At 38.4% G+C, this 22,348-nt stretch overlaps 1 protein-coding gene across 1 annotated transcript in view; it reads right to left on the reverse strand.

Annotated features, from left to right (window-relative positions):
• Lrba (LPS responsive beige-like anchor protein) overlaps positions 1-22,348 on the reverse strand; it is a 543,225-nt gene that overhangs the window by 178,771 nt on the left and 342,106 nt on the right. The window lies entirely within an intron of this gene.

Below are 22,348 nucleotides of genomic sequence, written 5' to 3' on the forward strand. Positions count from 1 at the left end.
GCCTTTTACCCACTTTAAAAATGTGTGTTAGCTCACTAGTAAGGAAAAAAAAATCAGAAAGCAGAAAGATTAACTGTATAAGGGGTTAAGTATCATTTTGTCAGTCAAAGCTAAACATAACCCTGCCAATTAAGCTCAGTACAATCTCTCCTGCAGTGGGCGGCTGTCAGAGTAACTTGTTACAACTCCTGCCATCTCAAGTGACAGTCACAGTTGCCTAAAGTGCTTCCCCAATTCAAGGTAAGCCTGTTTAGTTCTAAACCACTCTGTTGCCTTGTTACTCAAGGTTTGTTTTCAAAAAAATCATTTCACAATCTTAATTATGAGAGTCTGAAAGGAAGCCAGATTCAGCAGTTCTCCAAGAAAATCAAATGTCATTCCTATCAAAGGCTGATAAAAATCTATGAGCTCAGTTAAGTCAAAAATTAAGATAAATTTCTGCAACTCAAGTGCCACTAAACAATACAAACAAACCAAGCAGTGATTATGATACCGCATAACAGAGGCAAAAATGAAAAAGACCCCAAAGAAAAGCTAACAAGTGGAGGGATACGCCGCAACCCATCTTTATCCACGTCTGCTTCACAGGCCTGAACTAAAACCAACCTACATTCTCCAATGAACGATGCAGTTTCTTAGAAATTACAAAAAACAAAAAACAAAAAACAAAAAACCAAAAAACAAAAAACAAAAAAAAACTTACTTCATTCAGTTTTTTGAGTTTTTTTTGTTTTTCAATTTTTCTGTAAGAAGTACTCTGTTTCTGGTACACAGGGAGTTAGAAAACAGATACAGCTTTGAAAAGTTCTACAGAATCTTCAAAGAGCCAGACGAGTACTCATCTCAGTTCTGAAGTTGGCAACAAATGTTCTAGTTCTCATTTCCACAACAAATAGCAGGGCAAATAAAATCCAGAGAAAGAAACAGAAAGGACAGATGGGGGAGGTTGTTTGTTTTGTTTTGAACTCCTTGTTTCCTTCTGTGCCTGGAATATTTCTCCACATCTCAAAGCTGCATGCTTACTGCACTCTAGGATTCAGTTCCTCTTATCTTCTATACAGCCCGAGATTTTCACTTCACTTCCTCTAGCAAAACCAACCACCCCCAACTTTCCAAAAGTTCTTTATCTCAAGTCATAATAGGTACTTGCTGGAGTCTCACTTCTCTTGCTTTAAAGGACAGAATCTCAGCTTTAGTTCAGGGAACCTTCAATACACCTTTTCTACAACCTTAACAATGGCGTGAAGCATCATTTTTAAAATGGCTGAGTGAAATCTGGTGGCCCAAGCCCTACAATGGCTCCAATGCTTTGCTTTGCTATTCATTCTCATATTCTCATCTCTCATCTCTCATCTCTCATCTCTCTCTCTTTCTCTCTCTCTCTCTCTCTCTCTCTCTCTCTCTCTCTCAAAATGGGTCACAAAAGATATCTTAAGAGAATTTTGATTAGTGGGAAATATTGAGAAAATGACTCTTTACATACATAAATATCACTTTTCTGATTTATTAGGACAAGTAGTTCTATCTACTAATTTAAAGTGAATATCCAGTCATTTATTGTCTGAATAGTTTCTATGCACATGAGTTAACTACCCTGGATTTACCTTAACAATATATTGTTAGAACATATTCTGCACTATATAGTTTATAAATATAATACTATATTTAATGATTCTATTCATAAGTAAAATACAGCAAGGTAAAGACATGTTAAATATTGAAACAGAGTCTCCACAAGCTAGTGGCAGAGTCTAGTCTATTCTAAAGTGCAGAGCTCCCATTACATTCCACATTGTCATAGTCTTCAAAAGCACTGTCCAGTCAGGAGTGTGCTGCACACAGAATCTCCAGTCAGTCAGGAGTGTGCTGTACACAGAATCTCCAGTCAGTCAGGAGTGTGCTGTACACAGAATCTCCAGTCAGTCAGGAGTGTGCTGCACACAGAATCTCCAGTCAGGAGTGTGCTGCACACAGAATCTCCAGTCAGTCAGGAGTGTGCTGTACACAGAAACTCCAGTCAGTCAGGTCAGAGTGTGCTGCACACAGAATCTCCAGTCAGTCAGGAGTGTGCTGTACACAGAATCTCCAGTCAGTCAGGAGTGTGCTGCACACAGAATCTCCAGTCAGCAGTCAGTCTCAGGGAGTGTGTCAGGTGTGCACAAAATCTCCAGTCAGTCAGGTGTGCACACAAAATCTCAGTCAGTCAGCACAGAATCTCCAGTCAGTCAGAGTGTGCTGCACACAGAATCTCCAGTCAGTCAGGGTGTGCTGCACACAGTCAGTCAGGAGTGTGCACAGAATCTCCAGTCAGTCAGGGTGTGCTGTGCCTCAGTCAGTCAGGGTGTGCTGCACAGAATCTCAGTCAGGGACACAGTCTCCAGCCGAGTGTGCTGCACAGAATCTCCAGTCAGTCAGGAGTGTGCTGCACACAGAATCTCCAGTCAGGAGTGTGCTGCACACAGAATCTCCAGTCAGTCAGGAGTGTGCTGCACACAAAATCTCCAGTCAGTCAGGAGTGTGCTGCACACAGAATCTCCAGTCAGTCAGGAGTGTGCTGCACACAGAATCTCCAGTCAGTCCAGAATCAGTCAGTCAGGTGTGCTGCACAGAATCTCCAGTCAGTCAGGAGTGTGTACACAGAATCTCACAGTCAGTCAGGGGAGTGTGCAGCACACAGCAGGGTGTGCAGCACACAGAATCTCCATCAGTCAGGAGTGTGCTGCACACAGAATCTCCCAGTCAGGGGTAAGTCAGGGTGTGAACAGAATCTCAGTCAGGAGTCAGTCAGTCAGTGTGCAGGCAGGTGGTCAGGGGTGTGCAGCACACAGAATCTCCAGTCAGGAGTGTGCAGCACACAGAATCAGTCAGTCAGGAGTGTGCTGCATGAAGAATCTCCAGTCAGAGTGTGCTGCACACAGAATCTCCAGTCAGTCAGGAGTGTGCTGTACACAGAATCTCCAGTCAGTCAGGAGTGTGCTGCACACAGAATCTCCAGTCAGTCAGGGAGTGTGCTGCAAAACAGAATCTCCAGTCAGGGAGTGTGCTGCACAGAATCTCCAGTCAGTCAGGAGTGTGCAGCACACAGAATCTCCAGTCAGTCAGGAGTGTGCTGTACACAGAATCTCCAGTCAGGAGTGTGCTGCACACAGAATCTCCAGTCAGGAGTGTGCAGCACACAGAATCTCCAGTCAGGAGTGTGCTGCACACAGAATCTCCCAGTCAGGAGTGTGCTGCACACAGAATCTCCAGTCAGTCAGGAGTGTGCACACAGAATCTCCAGTCAGTCAGGAGTGTGCTGCACACAGAATCTCCAGTCAGTCAGGAGTGTGCTGCACACAGAATCTCCAGTCAGTCAGGAGTGTGCTGTACACAGAATCTCCAGTCAGTCAGGAGTGTGCTGCACACAGAATCTCCAGTCAGTCAGGAGTGTGCTGCACACAGAATCTCCCAGTCAGGAGTGTGCTGCACACAGAATCTCCAGTCAGTCAGGAGTGTGCAGCACACAGAATCTCCAGTCAGTCAGGAGTGTGCTGTACACAGAATCTCCAGTCAGTCAGGAGTGTGCTGTACACAGAATCTCCAATCAGTCAGGAGTGTGCTGCACACAGAATCTCCAGTCACGAGTGTGCTGCACACAGAATCTCCAGTCAGTCAGGGTCAGTCAGGGTGCAGTCTCCAGTCAGGACAGAATCTCCAGTCAGTCAGGAGTGCTGTACACAGAATCTCCAGTCAGTGTGCTGCAGTCACAGAATCTCCAGAGTGCTGCAGCACACAGAATCTCCAGTCAGGGTGTGTGCACACAGAATCTCCAGTCAGTCAGAGTGTGCTGCACACAGAATCTCCAGTCAGTCAGAGTGTGCTGCACACAGAATCTCCAGTCAGTCAGGAGTGTGCTGCACACAGAATCCAGTCAGTCAGGAGTCACACAGAATCTCCAGTCAGTCAGGTGCACACACAGAATCTCCAGTCAGTCAGGAGTGTGCTGTACACAGAATCTCCAGTAAGGAGTGTGCTGCATACAGAATCTCCAGTCAGTCAGGAGTGTGCTGCACACAGAATCTCCAGTCAGTCAGGAGTGTGCTGCACAGTGTGAATCTCCAGTCAGGAGTGTGCTGCACACAGAATCTCCAGTCAGGAGTGTGCTGCACACAGAATCTCCAGTCAGTCAGGAGTGTGCAGCACACAGAATCTCCAGTCAGTCAGGAGTGTGCAGCACACAGAATCTCCAGTCAGTCAGGAGTGTGCTGCACACAGAATCTCCAGTCAGTCAGGAGTGTGCAGCACACAGAATCTCCAGTCAGGAGTGTGCTGCACACAGAATCTCCAGTCAGTCAGGAGTGTGCTGCACACAGAATCTCCAGTCACGAGTGGTCTGCACACAGAATCTCCAGTCAGTCAGGGAGTGTGCAACACAGAATCTCCAGTCAGTCAGGAGTGTGCTCTCCAGTCAGTCAGGAGTGTGCTGTCACAGAATCTCCAGTCAGTCAAGGAGTCAGTGCAGCACACAGAATCTCCAGTCAGTCAGGAGGTGCTACAAACAGAATCTCCAGTCAGTCAGCACACAGAATCTCCAGTGTGCTGCAGGACAGAATCTCCAGAATCTCTCAGTCAGGAGTGTGAATGCACACAGAATCTCCAGTCAGAGGAGTGTGCTGCACAGACTCAGTCAGGAGTGTGCTGCACACAGAATCTCCAGTCAGGAGTGTGCTGCACACAGAATCTCTAGTCAGTCAGGAGTGTGCAGCACACAGAATCTCCAGTCAGTCAGGAGTGTGCTGTACACAGAATCTCCAGTCAGTCAGGAGTGTGCAGCACACAGAATCTCCAGTCAGGAGTGTGCTGCACACAGAATCTCCAGTCAGTCAGGAGTGTGCTGCACACAGAATCTCCAGTCAGTCAGGAGTGTGCTGCACACAGAATCTCCAGTCAGTCAGGAGTGTGCTGCACACAGAATCTCAGCACCTGGAGGCAGAGGGGTGAGAACCGTGCACAAGGCTTCTCTGCACTACAAGTCAATGGTCTGTGTCTAAAGAAAAAGGGGTTGTGATTAGAACAGAATTGACTTGATGAAAACGTAATAAACTACACTTCCTGTCCTTTATTTAGACTAACATTAAAGAACCTAAATATAGAACACAGAGTCCTGTAAGTGCTGTGACATGCGAGAAGTGCTGTACACTGGTGTGAAAGTTCCAAGTCTCTAAGCACAGAAATCTCTGGTGCATCCTGCTGCTCACAGCAATGATGCCAGCACTGCACAGACAGTCACGTGGCCAGTCACCTCATTCTAGAGTCCACTCATCAACAGAAACAAGAATGCTAGCATGCGGTCCTTAACATTTCTAATACACTCCTGTAGCTTTAGGACCCATCAAAATCCCATGTATATTCTGTTGATTTGAATAGTGCAGTCATCTCAAAGATCTACCTAGACTGCAGCACCATCCTCCTTGAAAATGTGTTTTAATATAACAAACATAATTGAAAATAACATTAAATGACATAAGCCCCATGTATACTCTATCTTATAAAATCTTAGGCTTTTGTCAAATTGTTGGATACATTTAAAAGTTAAAGCAGCACAGTGTTGGAATCCCCACATCTCACACCCCCGATCTACCTTTTCTGTTTTATAGCCCATCGTTATCTTTGAGGCTCATCATTCGTCTGTATGTTTCAATCACCTAAAACGCACTCCAAAACCTGAAACCAGTGCTGCTGTGTGTGTGTCCAAACGTGACAGGAACAGTGGTGTACTGAGAGTATGAAGGTGTGCTTCCAAAGTTAATATAGAGTCACATAATATTTTCAAACTCAAAAAATCAGAAAAGGCAGAAAATTATATACAATTGTCTAAGGACTCAAATTTTAAAACAAAACAAAGACAAAAAAAACAAAAAACAACAGCCTAATTTAAAATAAAGTAACAAATGGGAATGCTGGTATAGCCAACTTGTAGCTTAAAATAGAAATGGAGCCTCTCCTAGCTAAAGAATTTCTACCTGAGATTGCGATAATAACATTTCTTGAAAGTATTCATTAGGAAGATATGTCAGCACTGGAAGGCGGCCGAGGCCTGGCTGAACACAAGGTTCATTTCTTCCTGGAACAGGAGTTGTGCGCCTGGTCTGAGGCTTCACTTCAAAGTCTCTAGAGTTCAATTAAAACTGGATTAGGTAGAAGCAGACCCTTCTTTGGGACTTTCTGTTCACTGGAACTCTACATATACTGACAGCACCCTAGACAGAGGTCTAGCCCTCCAATGAATCAGTTGCCATGGCAACCGTATCATTACCATTGCTCGGCAGTTATGACCCTGAGTCTAGAATAGCTTGAAAGCCTAAGCCCACAGCTCTCTCTCTGAATTCTTACCACTTTGTTTCATTATTTTAGTATTATTAGTGAATTCAACTTAAAAAATAATTTGTTTTAACATATTAAATCTTTAAGTGAGTGTGTTAGAATAAAAAATCAGTATTTACATATAATACAAAATACATACTAAATTTCTTCCTATTAAAAACCAAATGTAGCTTCTATGAAAGGGTATATATCATATTCTGCAAAAATACATGTATTTTTCTACTCTACATACATCTTCCTATAACTATATCAGAAATTCTCTTATCATGATGCCGTTATTTTTAGCTTCAATGTAAAGCATTTCATTTCACCAAAAACATTGTTTTCTCATCCTCAAGAAATAATAAAAGTAGAACCCTACATTTTTTAGTCCAACTAGATGGTACCTTATTTATACTTTAAAAAATAAGTTTTAAATATTTAAAGCTATGTTTGTTTCACTCTAGTAAAGGAGCAAAGACAGGAGGCCTTGTTACAAACAAAATGCTTTCAGTAAAATTTAAATGTTTTAACATTATTCTAGGAGGGAAAATTTAAATGGAAAAATATCTTATCTAAAGAATAGGAAATAGTTACACCAAAATCTGTATATGTGAAAAATCAAGAAGCAGAAGTCTATGTAACTGAAGTTAAGAACCATTTAAAGAACATACTAGTAAACTAGTCTAGCTGCATTCACTTTTAAACACTTCCTAATTTCAAGTGGTTTTACTCACTCAGATGACACAATATTGACTTTTGAATAATTTAGCAATAAGAAGCACAAAATCAGCCATAGTATTTGGAATTCCACAATAAAATGATTTTCAAACTATTCAGACATATTTTCTGTCAAGAGAGATGTTTTCAATCTAGTGTATTATCCAGAAACTAATGCCATCAAGTTACAATGGCACTCTTACTTAATGTTAAGAGGATATTCCCTATGGCCCAAAGTTATTGAACGTAAGTATAAACTATAGGCATAGGTCTTAAATTTGAGCCCAGAAAAATATTCAAATATTCAAAGTATGTTTAGAACAAAGCACATGTTGAAAAGCACTCTCAATTAGTTCAGTACTAAGTGTCAATGCACACGTAACAGCCGCAGTATGAGGAGGAAGTGAGACACTAATTATTCACAGTACAGCGGCCATGCTTTTCACACTTTACAGTTGTCTCTGGAATAATATCACAATGGCCTCCACTTTCCCTGATAACAGTGAACTCAAGCTGTCTTAAGAATTTCATGTTTAATAACCAACCATGCAAAACCTAGTGTTTTATACACAAACAAGAATATATTCCTAAGCAAAATATATAAAATAATGGCGAAATATAAATACTTTTTGAGAAACAGAGTATGCAGTTGCTTTCAGTGATTTTAAAATGGGAATTTTTGCTATAGCTGACTATAACATTTAGAATGTTCCTAAAATCCCCCAAGGCAAAACAGCAACAAAACTGAAAGCCATAAATATGAACAAATATTACCTTTTAAATTAGTTATGAGTTATTAGTTAATTTCTTTCATTTATGTATTTTTCTCCTGATACTAGTACTAGGATGTAGCACAGCATTTTCCTTAACATTTTCATGGATGACAAATTCAATTAAATATATTCATTACTCTAATGTTCTACTTGGCAGCTTTAGTCAGCATGAAAAATTAAAAATATATTAAAAAAGTGCTGTATGACCTTTGTATTGATTGGGCTAAAATGGCTTTAGCCTGGGTGTGGATGATGGGGCAGTTGGGAGGGAAGAGAGAAAAGCATACAAACACACACACTCTTATGTTTTCTCTTCCAATTACTGAGGGAGATGATAAAACCCCAGCAAATGATGTATCAGCTCATTTTATCTTATCGCTTTGGGGCGAGGTGACAATGAAGTTCATATTTCACTGGCTCCCATTGAAGATTGTGAAAATTACTTGCCCTCATGACCTGAAATTTCACTAGAAGACAGAAATTTCTCTTCTGCAAAGTAATGCAATTTTTCAGATGTCAACCTTTAGCCCAGCTTTAAAAATTAATTTCATTTATATTAACCAATGATATTGATATTTTCACAGAACGCTCTTTGATACATGAAGCACTGACTGGCAAATTGATGTTGCTTTAGATGGGCAAAACTACTTTACTTTAAGCTGCGATGGCAGGCAGATTTATGGCAAACTGAAATTCCCATTTCATAACTTAATATTTGTGCTGGAGAAATGCACCTTTAAGCCTTTGGTCTGTAAATAATTCAGACTCTTTACTTGGTTCTATTTTATTTTCAACATTCCTCAGCTTAAAAATAATTTATATTCTATATGATACATTATAAAATCCTGATTTTTAACTGGAAGTTACTATATAGCTTGATGAGAAAAATTCAAATAAAAATAATGAACAAAAACAAATCTTTAGACAAATTTTATTTCAGTTTTAGAAATGTATACCTGTAGTTTGTGGGTTTTTTTTTTTTTTTTTAAAGACAAAAACCCTAACTAGAACACAAAACATATGGTCATGAGGAACATAGATGCTCTTATTGGTTTTCCCTAAGAGTGCACAGGAAAACAATCAGGTATAAAAACTGCTGGGGAAGAGCAGAATAAACTTAGACCAATCCTGAACCTAAATAGATACACTGGGGTTTGAAGATACATTTTAAAACGGAAACATAAAGCCACAGTACAAGTTTCATCATGAACACAGGGGAAGGTTTTTCTACCTCGTAGGAGCATAGAGGATACAGAGAGTTCCTTCAGAATAAAAGATTTCCAATTTAAAATTTATAAGTTTATAGTTATAATACCACTAAAACCTCTACAGTGTGGTATGCTAACATGTTATAACCTAACCTTAGTAAAGAGCTTTCGAACCATTCTTGACAATAATTACTACACCAAACATTTCTTATTTTATTAATAAAGCAGCATGGACAGGTATACCTATGTTGTTAGTATCAGAAAGGAGTTCAGAGAGTCATTTATTTATTTCAATTGTTTTCACTCAAAATCCTTTAATACATCATATCTTTCTAGACTCAAAAATCACTTGTGCATTTTATGATAATATGTAAAATATTTATTTATTCATTCATTGATTCATTCAATCTGGGGTTGGCAGTCTCACTAAAGCTAGAATAGAACTTATTTTATGTGGTGTGCACCTAACCTGGAATCATCTCTTTTTATTAATTTATCTTCTCGCTTATTTTTTGTGGCGCTGGGATCAAACTTGAGGTTCAAAACATGCCAGACAAGTATTCTACTGTGGAGACACATCCCAAGACCTTGTTCTTTTTGAGACAGGGTTTCACTGAAAGGCTTAGGCAAACCTTGAACGTTCTACCAAGGATGATGCTCCTGCCTCTTCCTGAACACTGGTGCAATAGGCAAAGCACTCATGGCCCAGCCTCAGAACTGTTACGTTTGTCGTAGACATGTGGTAAGTATAGAACAGTGTTGGCAACTTTCAATTTCTTTCATTGAGATTGGAAATATTCAGTTACTTCTCAAAAACTCAGGGAACTCATAGGAGTTGCTATGTTCAAACTACAAAATTTTTGCCCATTATTTAACAAACTGAGTTTCTGTATTCATGAATTACTATAATTTAACAAATTTAAGTTCAAATCTACTAAAAAACTTTACTAATTATGACATACTGGTATATTTTATAATGTACAATTTTTAACTAACCAAGAACATTGTGGCCGCCACTGCAGGTTTCTCTGGTGCCCCTGTTAACTAAATTACCTTTAAGAAATTTCCTTTTGTTATTTAAAATACCAAGGAAAAGAAATAAAAACAATACGAAGCAATAGAAAATCACAGGGAACGTGCCTAAAATCTCCAGAAAGCTTGGCTGCTGGTTGGAAAGGTTTTCAGCTTTGGGCCTCCTATTTACCACTCAATTGTTTAGTTGGGGATGCTTATAATAAACAAATAGTGTAAGGTCATATTCATTTCCACAATGGAATATCAAACTAAATATTTTGCTCATGCTCGGCTTTGAATACAATCTTCCAAAAACTGTGTGTGTGTTTTTAAGGACTTTATGAACTCAAGTAAACAGGATTTTTAGTGTTAGCCTCACTTCATTGCATAAATCCGTACAGTTCAACACACACACCCAACTGCCATTCATATTCTACCGCAATTACAGTAAGACTGACTTCGGTCATTTTTCTACAAGTACTTTAAACCCAGAAATAAGTAAGATATGGAATGATAGATGGAGAGTCAGCCCAGCCTCACCAGAAGAAACAAAAACAAAAAACCAAAAGTATAATTGTTTTGTTGCTCTTGGTGTTGTTGTTTTGTTGTTGTAATGGAGTTTTGTTCATTTGTTGAGAAACAACTTAACATTGGATGAGAAGGGAGGGAAGGAGTTCTGGTAGGACTTGTGGGAGTAAGAGAATATGATCAAAATATATTTAAATTTACAAACTGATTTAAATTATAAGAAGATAATAAAAGGGAACAAATCCTAAGAGCAGATCAACATAAGCATAGTGTCATCGCATGGATTCTATTGCTATGACCAAATCATCGAGTGTGGAAGCTGGGGAGCATATTTCAGTTTACACGTTGTAGTCCATAATGTGGGGAAGCCTCACAAAACTTGCAAAGCAAGATACAGAGGGGCCAAACTGTACTGAAGGAATCTTACAATAGCCCAGAAAAACACACATGAATACTTATAGGAACCACAACTGGGTTAAATTCACCATAGCTAGAATTCAATTAAAAATGACCACTCTTGTACAAAAGCAAAAAACATGACTCATAATACAGAGGAAAAAAAATAAATGTAGCCAGAAATGACACACATACCAGAAAAATTAGAAAAGGACATCTAATCAAGTGTGTTTTAGGGTGAAACTTTTTTTAGGGATAAGGTTATTTCATAATGGTATAAAATCATTTCCTTCAGACTTATAATTATCCTGATTACTTATGAACCAAATGGCAATGCTTTCAAACGCGTGCAGCACACACATCATTGGGTACAGTGGCACCCAACTGCAACCACATCACTCAGAAGCCTGAAGTAGAGGCATCAAAACTTTAAGGCCAACACAACCTTCAAATCCACACACAGCCTTAATAAACCAAACAAATTATTAAAAAAAAATACAATTTAAGACACAAAAACTCAGAGGTCTAAAAGAATAAATTTATAAGTCTATAATACCTTTCAATAGTTAAGTAGATGTAAGTTCAAAATTAGTGAAAATACAGATTATCAAAACATGATCACCTACTAACAACCTACGTGATGACACAGAGCACTCCATCTAACAGCTGCATAATGTTCAGTTATGAAGTCAGCACTGTTAGGTACCATGGCATGGGCCTGTGTAGTTCTAGGCTTTTGGGTGTCTCGAGTAAGGGTTTGTGTTAAGCCCAGAAAATTAAAGCCAGCATGAGCAATCCAGCCAGCTTCCAATCTTAAAACAAAAACAAACAAAAAATAGAATATATTTTAGATGCAAACCTAAGATGCAATAAATACAATTAATTTAGAATATATAATATATTCCAGTGTCAATGTAACTAAGATAAATGTCATCAACAAGAGATCTGCTATACAGCATAGTGACTGTAATTATGACAATGAATTATATTTTTCAAAATTATGAAACTACATAGGTTGTTCAGGAAGCAACAGACATCGTGATTATATCTACTAAAGAAATTGAACTTGTAGTTAGCACCTTCCCAGAGAGTAAGCACCAGGCTCAGCTAGCTCCACAGCAAATCCACCAACCACTAGGAACACTCAGGATATTACAGAAGGAATACCTGCCAACTCCTTCTACGTCACCAGCAAAAACCCTGATATCAGAACCTGACAAGAACATTACAGGACAAGAAAATTCATGAGTCAGTCTTCACTGAAAATTTATGTAATTTATATTGTGACTTCGGGTATAGTATATAAAATACTTTAAATATCTTCTCCAACTAAGAAGTATTATATTACAAATGTCATGTATAGTCTCTAAAAAACAGCCACAGTTCCTCTACATTATTTACAAGTCTCCATCAAGCATGGTGGAATGGAGTGCACCTACAGTTCAATCTACTGAGAAGCCTATGTCATCAGGGTCACCTAAGCACAGGCATTCAAGGGCATCGCTGACTACCATAGGGCGATCTGCAGGTGAAGGAGAACGAGGACAGAGGGAGGGATGGCAGGGAAGGACTGGTATACCAGCTAGCTTCTGTAGTATTTTCTACCTCATCTTCCTGTGAATTTCAGCAGAGAGGCTAAATCCTTGGGCTTCTCACTGAACACCAATTTCATCACTGCCTGTTGTCTCTACTGTGAAATCAGTAAGATAGCCCAATCCCTAGAGGTCCAGTTTAGAGCCTGCATCCACTCACCAACCAAATCACACCACTATACTGTCCTCTAATTTTAACGAGACACATAATTCTTCTCTACACTTTTCAAATTTCCCCTGGGTCAGCAATAAGGGAGGATTACTCTCTGTCCCTCAAATATAAAGCAAACAAATGTACAATTCAGGTGCTTTGTACATTTATAGAAAACATGGACTATGCTTTATCAATATGATATTGTATTTACGGATGTCTTCCATTTTCTATAGATTCATTGATAAAATATAAACTGTTAAAGAATAACCCATGTGAAAAGAGAGATTTAATTTTACATTTCGACTAAAAGATAAATAGAACCTTCGTCTAACTAGTGCAGCCTATTTTTAAATGGGGCCTACAGACCAGCAACTATTCCTGTTCAGATGAAGAAAAGATGCCTAGGCTACCCCATAAAGTATTATCTCACCCAAACGTGATGGAGTCTCTAAAAACTCTCAATTCTAATTTTCAAATGCCAAGTGTTCTCTACTTCAACTACGACAGAGCAATCAATTTAAGTTTTCTGGGTAAAGAACAAACAATTCTTTAATATATTGTACAATTATATAGATCCAATTAAACTAATAAATTATTTTTTAAATAAATCTAAAATCTATATGTAAGAAAACCACAAAATTATAATTTCCCCCCTATTAATTCTTTTTACAAAGCTTATCATATATAAACAAAAATAAGAAGACATTTTCTTCGTCTCAATTTATGGAAAACTAAACTATATAAAATTATATATATGTATATATGTATAATTTTTCTTGCTGTTCCTGCACAGTATATGATGTAAGTGTTGCTCTATCCATGTCTTCTAGGAGTATACATTTTGGTTTTGTAGTTTTCAGGTATACTCTTTGCTTCACAGTCCCAAGGAGTCATTACTGTGATGACCATTTATCAGATGCCCAAGTTCAATCTGTAAGACCTACTGAGATAGCAAATAATTCAGCCTCAGTGACTGTGTGTGTGGAAATGGGCTGTGTCCCAGATGAATGGCTAGCCTGACTCTGGCATAGATTAGGTCATCATTCAAAATAACTACAGCTCTTTAGAACAAATACAAGAAACACAGATCCACTTTGGCTGATGTTTACGTCTGAGTGCACAATCTTCCTTTTGGAGCTATAGTGTCTTCAAAGTTTCATGACACAAGCAAAGCAAAACCAACAAACAGCAAACAAGAAACTTAATGTGGCAGACACAGTACAATTTTTACAAAACATAAAAATATTCAATATGCTCTTATATTTGATTTCTCTTTTAAGCCAAGGCATCTTGGGAATCTGTTATTCTTTCTTAATGAAAATATGTAAATCATATTTAACAAATGTGTAGACAATAAGACCACTATAGGTACATCTCTTTCCTCATATAAAAGGCTTTATTTTCTTCCTATTTTTAAAAAACTGTTTTCTTATTTATTTTGCTGTTAGAAAAAAGGAGATGTTTTTAGAGAGGGAGATATGTTGGCTACCCAGACAGATCCTCAGAGCATAAATACTTTGCTAAATTCAACACAATAGTCTATCATTAATTTACAGATTCAGAAATGTGTTGTTTCAATATAGAGAACTTCCTATTCACCAGTTATGCAAAGAATAAAATACATTTTTATATGTATATAAGGCACAATTGCCAGTAAGGACACTCCTACAGTGGGGTAAAGGAAGCAAGAGAGCCAATGATATTAAAGAATCTACCCATTTAAGTGAGAATATACTCATTAAAATACAAAATATAATGCCCATCTTCTGGCTAACCCTATCAGAGTGACCACAATTTTTACTTCTCTTGGCCTTAAACAGAGTTCGGTAGTTAAGTCATTTAATATTCTTTTGCAAACATCATCTTTGTCTACCTGAAAAGAGAAAGCCAGTGAGAAATTTCAGAAGGGATTGGGAAAATGGGTATTGTTTGCTAAATAAAGGAGAATAACTGATATGATATGTTACTATTTTTTTCTCTTTCCTGATTACTTTTTTGGAATTTTTTTACTATGAAACTTTCCAGACATACACAAAATTAGACTATAATGGGAACTCTATAAACTTTTAAAATAATTTCAAGAATTTTGATAATGTGAAATCACCTATTTCCCCTCATGAGCTATTTTCTTCTTTCTGGAGTATTTCAAGTAAATCCATTTCATTCATAATCTCTTACCACAGCTCTCTTATAAGAGAAAAAGTTTCTAATTGACATAAACATGATGTTGTTACATTAACAAAACCAATGATTTCTTAAAATTATCCAGTTATAAAAAGATCAATTGATAATACTTATTTATATTTTCCAAATAATAATGACAAAAGTCTAATATAGTAAAGCATGCCACTGTGTTTTTCAATTATTTTTTAATTAATAAGATCATCTCCCCTTTTGTCTCTGGCAAATTGCTTATTATGTCATCATTTAATTTGTTTCACTGCTTCTTGAAGTAAGAACTTTCTCAAAAGTGGGATGCAAGCTTTCCCTGAAATTGACTCAATGATCTCCAGAAGCAGTTCTTTCTGTGTTCAATACAGAGAATCGATCCAGGAGAGGGATCTCTCCTGGTTGAGAGATGTACATAGAACTTCAGAATTCTGAAGGCTGAATGTTCTGATGGCCAACCTGGATTCTATCAAACTATCAGTCAAACATGAAGAAAAACTAAAGTTGACTTAGTTCAGTAAGTTGGTAGACATTTACATCCTATGGACTGCTTTGGAAATCACTAGAGGATAGACATTACCAAACCAGAAAGAGGGAGCAAAGAAGTTCAAGGCAGCATAAATCCTTTAATGACAGGTGCAAGTCACATGTAAGTAAGAACAGTAAAGAGCTGAGACCGACCACAATGTGTGAAATAGATGTTGCTTCCTATTCAAGCAGTATCACTGTTTTTCTTTTTCACTGATATGTACTAAGAACTGAACAATTCATAAAGTATATTTCCTACAGCTGTTGCCAGCAGACTTTTTATTTAGAGACCATGGTAAAAGCATTTGTAGAAGAGAGATGCTATTGACTCCTGAGGATAGAAGCAGTGGTTTCTAAGTAACGAAAATGATGATATTAGTTGGTCACCTGCAACTCCTGTCCTTTCCTACATCTTAAAACATAGCTAGTTTTCTACTGGGATACATTTGTTTCTGATACTATGAATTAAATTCCTTTCTTTTTGAATTCTGTAGTTTCTTTTTTCTTGATCTAACCTTGAGGGATTCATCAATTAATGTGCAAATGAAAAAGTGATCAACTATTTGAGGCTAAATTAACAACTACTATTTACACAGAAACTATAGTGTAAGCACTGATGTTTAATTTGATTGAGGTTGGGAAATGTCTGTGCTAGGAGAAAATGGTAAACTGATGAGAAATATGACAAAGGGTGATACATTACTGATGCCCATAAGAGGAAGCCTGTGTATGATATTTTAAAGAAGGATTGATTTTTTTATAGTCAATTAAATAAAAAGAAAGAAAAATAGCAACATTAGCACATTGGGCTTTTTTGTTTGTTTGTTTGTTTGTTTTGAGAAAAAGTTTCAGCATGTATCCTTGGCCAACATGGAACTTGTCATGCTGGCCTCCAACTCATGGAGATCACTTGTCTTTGCCTCCTGGGTGCTGAGGTTAAAGTCTGTGCTGCCATAGCTGGCAAACCCATACTTTAAAAGGCAGTATGACTGTCTTAGAATGGCAATGGGGTGGACAAAAGATTACTTTTAGGTTGTAAAGAGCCTTTCAGGAATATTATGAATTTCAGGCAGATAATGTCTTCATATTTTGAAAATAATCAAGTTTAAAAGACATATTTAAAAGACATATTTGCAAGTCGACTGAACGGATACTTGTAGCTAGAGTGTACTTAAGTGGTAGTGTCTGCTTAGCACATAAGGAGCCTGAGATTGAATGCCCAACACTCCCCAAACAGATGAATGAGTGAGAAAAACTAAGCCCAGACTTCATGGTTTTCCACAGGCCTTGCTTGTAAAATGTAGCAAACCTACATACATCCTGTGTCAGGAACACACGTGCTAAGCAACAAAATACTGAGGGGAAAAGAAAAGGAAAACATGCTCTAGAAAAGAATTGTCAAAGGTGAAGGGAAGAGCTGACCTTGCTGAGAAGCACTAACTTAAATGAGGAAACCTTGGTGGCCTGAAGCAAGCAATTAATTTTTGTAATTATCTTTAATCTGGTTTTACAGTCTAGTCATTATTCCCCTCCTGGTCTGCCCTCCAAAAGACCAGCTTAGAAAAATTTGCTCATGGCCTCACCACCAGGATTGGAACTTGTGAATGCAATAAGATTAAGAAAAGTATCAGACATGTGAATTAACACTGAATTTTCCACATGCACTTTTTTCAAGGCAATCACTCCCTCATAGCATTGTAAGCACTTTTTTCCAAATTATTTAGTACGTCTATGCCCCCACCCGCCTTCTGTCTGCCTCCCTATAGTGTGGAAGTTACAGAAGGCCAAGGCCTGGTATCCTCATTGGTATATGCCTTGAACTGGGTGAATTTTTGAGTGCTAAGTAATTTACCTTCAAAATCAGATTCTGTGACTTTATTTCATAACCCTGCATCTTTTCCCCATAGTGACAGTTCCACTCACTTTGGTGACTGTAAGAATCCTGTCCCTTTGCCATTCCACCACAGCTTGCCTACAGTCTTTGCAATGCTATTTCCTGTGCCAGAAATGAGGTCTCCTTAGACAGCCCTCACCGAGGTTACTTCACTTCACCACATCTCTTCTGTTAGGCATGTTGTTGTAGGGGCACAAGTGCTGCATCTACGTCCTTCTAATTATTGCCACAGAACACACCTGTTCTTATTTATGTATCTGTACAAGCATATTGCCCATTTCCCCTTCCTAGGATAGTATGTGTACTAAGAATAGAAGGCCAGGAATATAGTAGACATTAAACAAGCTTTGTTTCATGAATGAATGGACATAAAACCAGTTAATATGACAGAATCAACAACTGCTACGAAAATAAACATTTTCTGAAATCTTCAAAAAGAACCAACAAAAATATGAAACTTGGAAGACTTGGTACTGTAACTGTTGTCCCATAAAAAGACTATCTTTAGTGTCTGTTAAACTAAGACATAGAAGATATAGTAAGTCAACTTTCCAACACCCAGTTTCTACTCCCTTTCTCTAACTGCATAGTTCATAGAAACCTTAAATGCAAAACTTCCATTAATTAATTATCTAACACTACTGATCATCTTGTTAGGTTTGCTCAGTTTTCAAACACAACTGTTAATTTTCAACAGTTTATTGAAGAGTCACCGATAAGTCCACCTTGTAAATGGCATGCTCTTAGCGATCACACAGGGCACTGTCACTCTCATCTCCCTCGCAAAGCTTGATTGATTACTCCTTTTTCTTATGTTCATTAATCTCTTCACCTTATCTTTTATACCACTTCATTTTAGCAGAAAGGTAATAATAAAACCCTCATCCGTTATCCTTTTACTCATCTAGTCAAGCGGAAATGGTTAATAACATGCTACAAATTGAACTTCAATCACCTCATTTTCTCCTTTGTTGAATACACATTAAAATATATTCCAAAACTGCAATTTGTTTTACAGGAGAATTTGCGTTATATTGCTACAGACAACTGAAATTAAGTGTTTCTCAGTTTGGTTATTAAATATATCCAAGTGCTCTTTTATCGATCATACTAAAACATTAACTCATTTTATTAGGGTGTAATAAGACCAGAGCCTTATCTCCTAGAGCACAAAGACATCTAGACTACCTAATAGTATGTGCTATATGATGGGTCATTTATCTTTTCACAAAAATACTAGTGATAATTTATGAATTGGTACATCATTACAGATGAAATTGCTCTCTATTTTTAAAAGTTAATTTGTTTACATGCGGCCTTATCTTGAAATGCAAGCTCTATTAGTGAAGAGGGCTTTAACTGTCATAGAAAACACTGAGAGAAGAATGGGCATATACATAAAATAGAAAGATGTGGTGATTTAAGATTTTAAAACCATAACCTCTGAGTGGAATAAATTTATTTGTAATTAGACTATGACTCTCAAAAGGAAATAGAAAAATGACTTCCCAAGCCACATTAAATTTATACATACCACAACAACTAATGGCTGAGCTACGATCGTAGACATGGTACTGGAAATGCTGCAGAGAAAAAACGATCATACTAGAAAGAACTACTTTCTACCAAAGTAGAAAAACTGAGAGGGTTTTTAATGACACTGATCTTCCTGCCTTGACCCTTGACCTCTTAAATGTTGGTATTATAGGTGTGTACCATTACACACCTCGGTGCCTCTTATTTGTAAACAACAAGCATGCTCTCCTGCAAAATAAAAAGTAAATTCAGGGCAAGTGTCAGATAGCATGAGAAAATAACTGAGGCTCACTAGAATCATCTTTGTTCCTGGGAAGGGGCTCTCTAACCCCTGTACTGCTTATTCAGACAATGCATCTGCACTGCACAAAAATGCCTACGTGCTTTGTGTTCTTTTCATCCCTCAGACGGGTTCATCATAAATTACGAATAGATAACCTTGAGTAATTACTGTTGCTAAAGTCTATAAGGGCATTTACTTAGGTTGCTGTTTTCCAGGAGGAGCAGATACTATGCCAAACTTACCCCTTTATACTAACCTAAGTTTTAAGACCATGCACTACAATATCCAAGGATGACGATGAATGAGTGACTCTACCCTCTCTTCAGCACAGGTTGATTTTTATGAAGACATAAAAGATTTTCAAGATACCTGTCACATTTAGACATGAATTACATATCACAATATATTATTTATGTCTCCCATGATTAACCCTTCTTTTTAGTAACTCTACAAAACCTGAGCCTGCAGTAACAAAAGGCTTTTGTATATGGGTGGGGCTGTTATTTTGACTGTTTTGGGCATATGTGTGAGACTGAATCCAAGGCTTCACGCATTCCAAGCTTGTGCTCTTACCACTCAGCTGTATTCAGCCCCTCCCCACACCCATGAGACTAAAAGACACAGCCAGAATACAGCAAACACAGAGGCGAATGCCAGCAGCAAACCACTGAACTGAGAATAGGACCCCCATTGAAGGAATCTTAGAAAGGACTGAAAGATCTTGAAGGGGCTCGAGACCCCATATGAACAACAATGCCAAGCAGCCAGAGCTTCCAGGGACTAAGCCACTACCCAAAGACTATGCATGGACTGACCCTGGGCTCCAACCTCATAGGTAGCAATGAATAGCCTAGTAAGAGCACCAGTGGAAGGGGGAAGCCCTTGGTCCTGCCAAGGCTGAACCCCCAGTGAACGTGATTGTTGGGGGGAGGGCGGTAATGGGGGGAGGATGGGGGGGGATTCCCATATAGAAGGGGAGGGGAGGGGCTGGGGATGTTGGCCTGGAAACCAGGAAGGGGAATAACAATCGAAATGTAAATAAGAAATACTCAAGTTAATAAAGATGAAAAAAAAAAAAAAAAAGGGGAAAAAAAAGAGGGGAAGGAGATAGGGGTTTGGGATATAATGAAAAAGGCAAGAAAAAAAAAAAAAAAAAAGTAAAAAAAAAAAGAAGTACCTAATTTAATAAAGATGGAAAAAAGAAGCATGGTAAATTAATACTTTGATAAGAATTAAAAAGTGAAATCAGCTGCTGAAGAGATGGCTCAGCAGTTAAAAGCACTGGCTGCTCTTCCAGAGGTCCTGAGTTCAATTCCCAGCAACCACATGGTGGCTCACAACCATTCATGGTGAGATCTGATGGCCTCTTCTGTCATGCGAGCACGCATGCAAATAAAAAACTCATGTGCATAAAGTACATAAATTAGTGACTTAAAAAACATCTTACCAGTAAATAGGCCCATGTGCACAATTGTTCTTTTTTTCAATTCCTAAACATCCTTGTTTTGTATAATATGCTAGTGCTTGCAACAAAACAAGTTTATGAGGGTCCTGGTCAATTGGGTGCTTCATGAGAACTTGTTAATGGGGCAGTTTTCTTTCAGTGCCCACAAAGTTACTGCACAATACTCTGAAAGACTGGAATGTTATTTCTTTTTAGACATTACTGTTTGTCATAAGTAATGGAAAATAGCAATATGTGAATATTTATAATGGTTCACATTCTGCATTTTAATGCAGACATACTAGATATAATAGTTGTAAGTCTGTGTTTTCCTGATCCTTTCTACCTGGTTCAAATGTTTAATTTACTTCTTCCCAGTCCCTCTATGTATTTGTTCTTTCCTATGTTCACATGTAAACATAAAGTCAGCAGTTGAACACGTACTCATTTTAATATATACAAGAACATTAATTTTCAAGTTACTGATTAGAGAAAACCAAGCTAATAAAGATACATTGATTCTTGGGTAATACTTTGTGCTACAGGCTGGAGAAATATTTTTTAAATAAAATTAAGACTTACATTAAAGATAGAAAACAGGGCCACTAGGAAGGCTTAGCAAATAAAGGCACTTGCTGCCAAGTCTGATGACCTGAGTTTGATCACTAGAACCCACGTGGTGAGAGGACACCTGCAAACTGTCCTCTGATCTTCACACACGTGGAGTGGCAGGCACATCTTTTCAACCTCTTCCCTATCATAATCCCAATGAAGGAGTAAATGTTAAAATAAACGTTTTAAGGAGAGAAAACACATTATGCACCATATGTTTCCCTATCCTAATGTTTCCTAAACAACCTCAAAGAAGACTAGTGAGAAGCAGGTCTTGTTTTGTAAAAATCCTTTAAACATAAATGATAAAGTTTTACTATGTAACCCAGGCTGACTGGATCCACCTGCCAGGGTGCTAGGAATATAGACAAACACCACCAAACACAGGAAAACGAACTTCCCTTAAGACCCAGTGCTGCTGAGCAGCAAACTCTGGCAGCCAGTGTGGTCAGAGGAACAGTGTCCTGTAAGACTGTTGTTATGTACCTGGGAGCAGAGCTTCTAGGGGCTACTGAAGATCAACAGAGAGCATGCCTCTAGCTAAAATTTCCAATAAGAACTGCACATCACTATTTCACAGTTTTAAAGTATGTATTATTACTGAGCCTATATGTTTGCCTTACAGAAAATAAGAAGAGAAATGAGAGGAAAGAAGAGGGGAGGGTTGTTGTGGGGCAGTGAAAGACACCCTGGTTCCCTGTTGAAGAGGTTTGAACCTTGGAGACCTTAAAAGGGACGGTAGAACCTTCACCTGACTCCCAGGAAACCAGGCCATTCACTGGCCTGCAGCCCTCCATAGATTTGTGACCATCAGTTACAAAAGGACAACACCCCAAGCCCCTTCCTGTAGGTTCAAGACAGATCTCCATTATAATGAGGTACCTAAAGGCCTGGAGGCTTAGCCAATGAATTTCCCTTCGCAGACACTCCTCCCTGAGAAATGGGGATGCTTTTACTCATCCACTTTCCACCATGACAATAAATGCCTTGAAACCATGGACTGCCTCTTTTCATGGGATCTGCCATGGGGAGCTGTAGAGAAGCCCTTCTTCTACAGAGCCAAAGCACCAAGCCCAAGCCTGCCACCGAAGCCATCCAGGCAAGGACTATCCCGGTAGGACCAGCCAGAGCATCCCTCCCCTTTTCCCCCTCAGT

Source organism: Rattus rattus, chromosome 3 (assembly GCF_011064425.1).
Source record: "Rattus rattus isolate New Zealand chromosome 3, Rrattus_CSIRO_v1, whole genome shotgun sequence".
Taxonomy (NCBI): domain Eukaryota; kingdom Metazoa; phylum Chordata; class Mammalia; order Rodentia; family Muridae; genus Rattus; species Rattus rattus.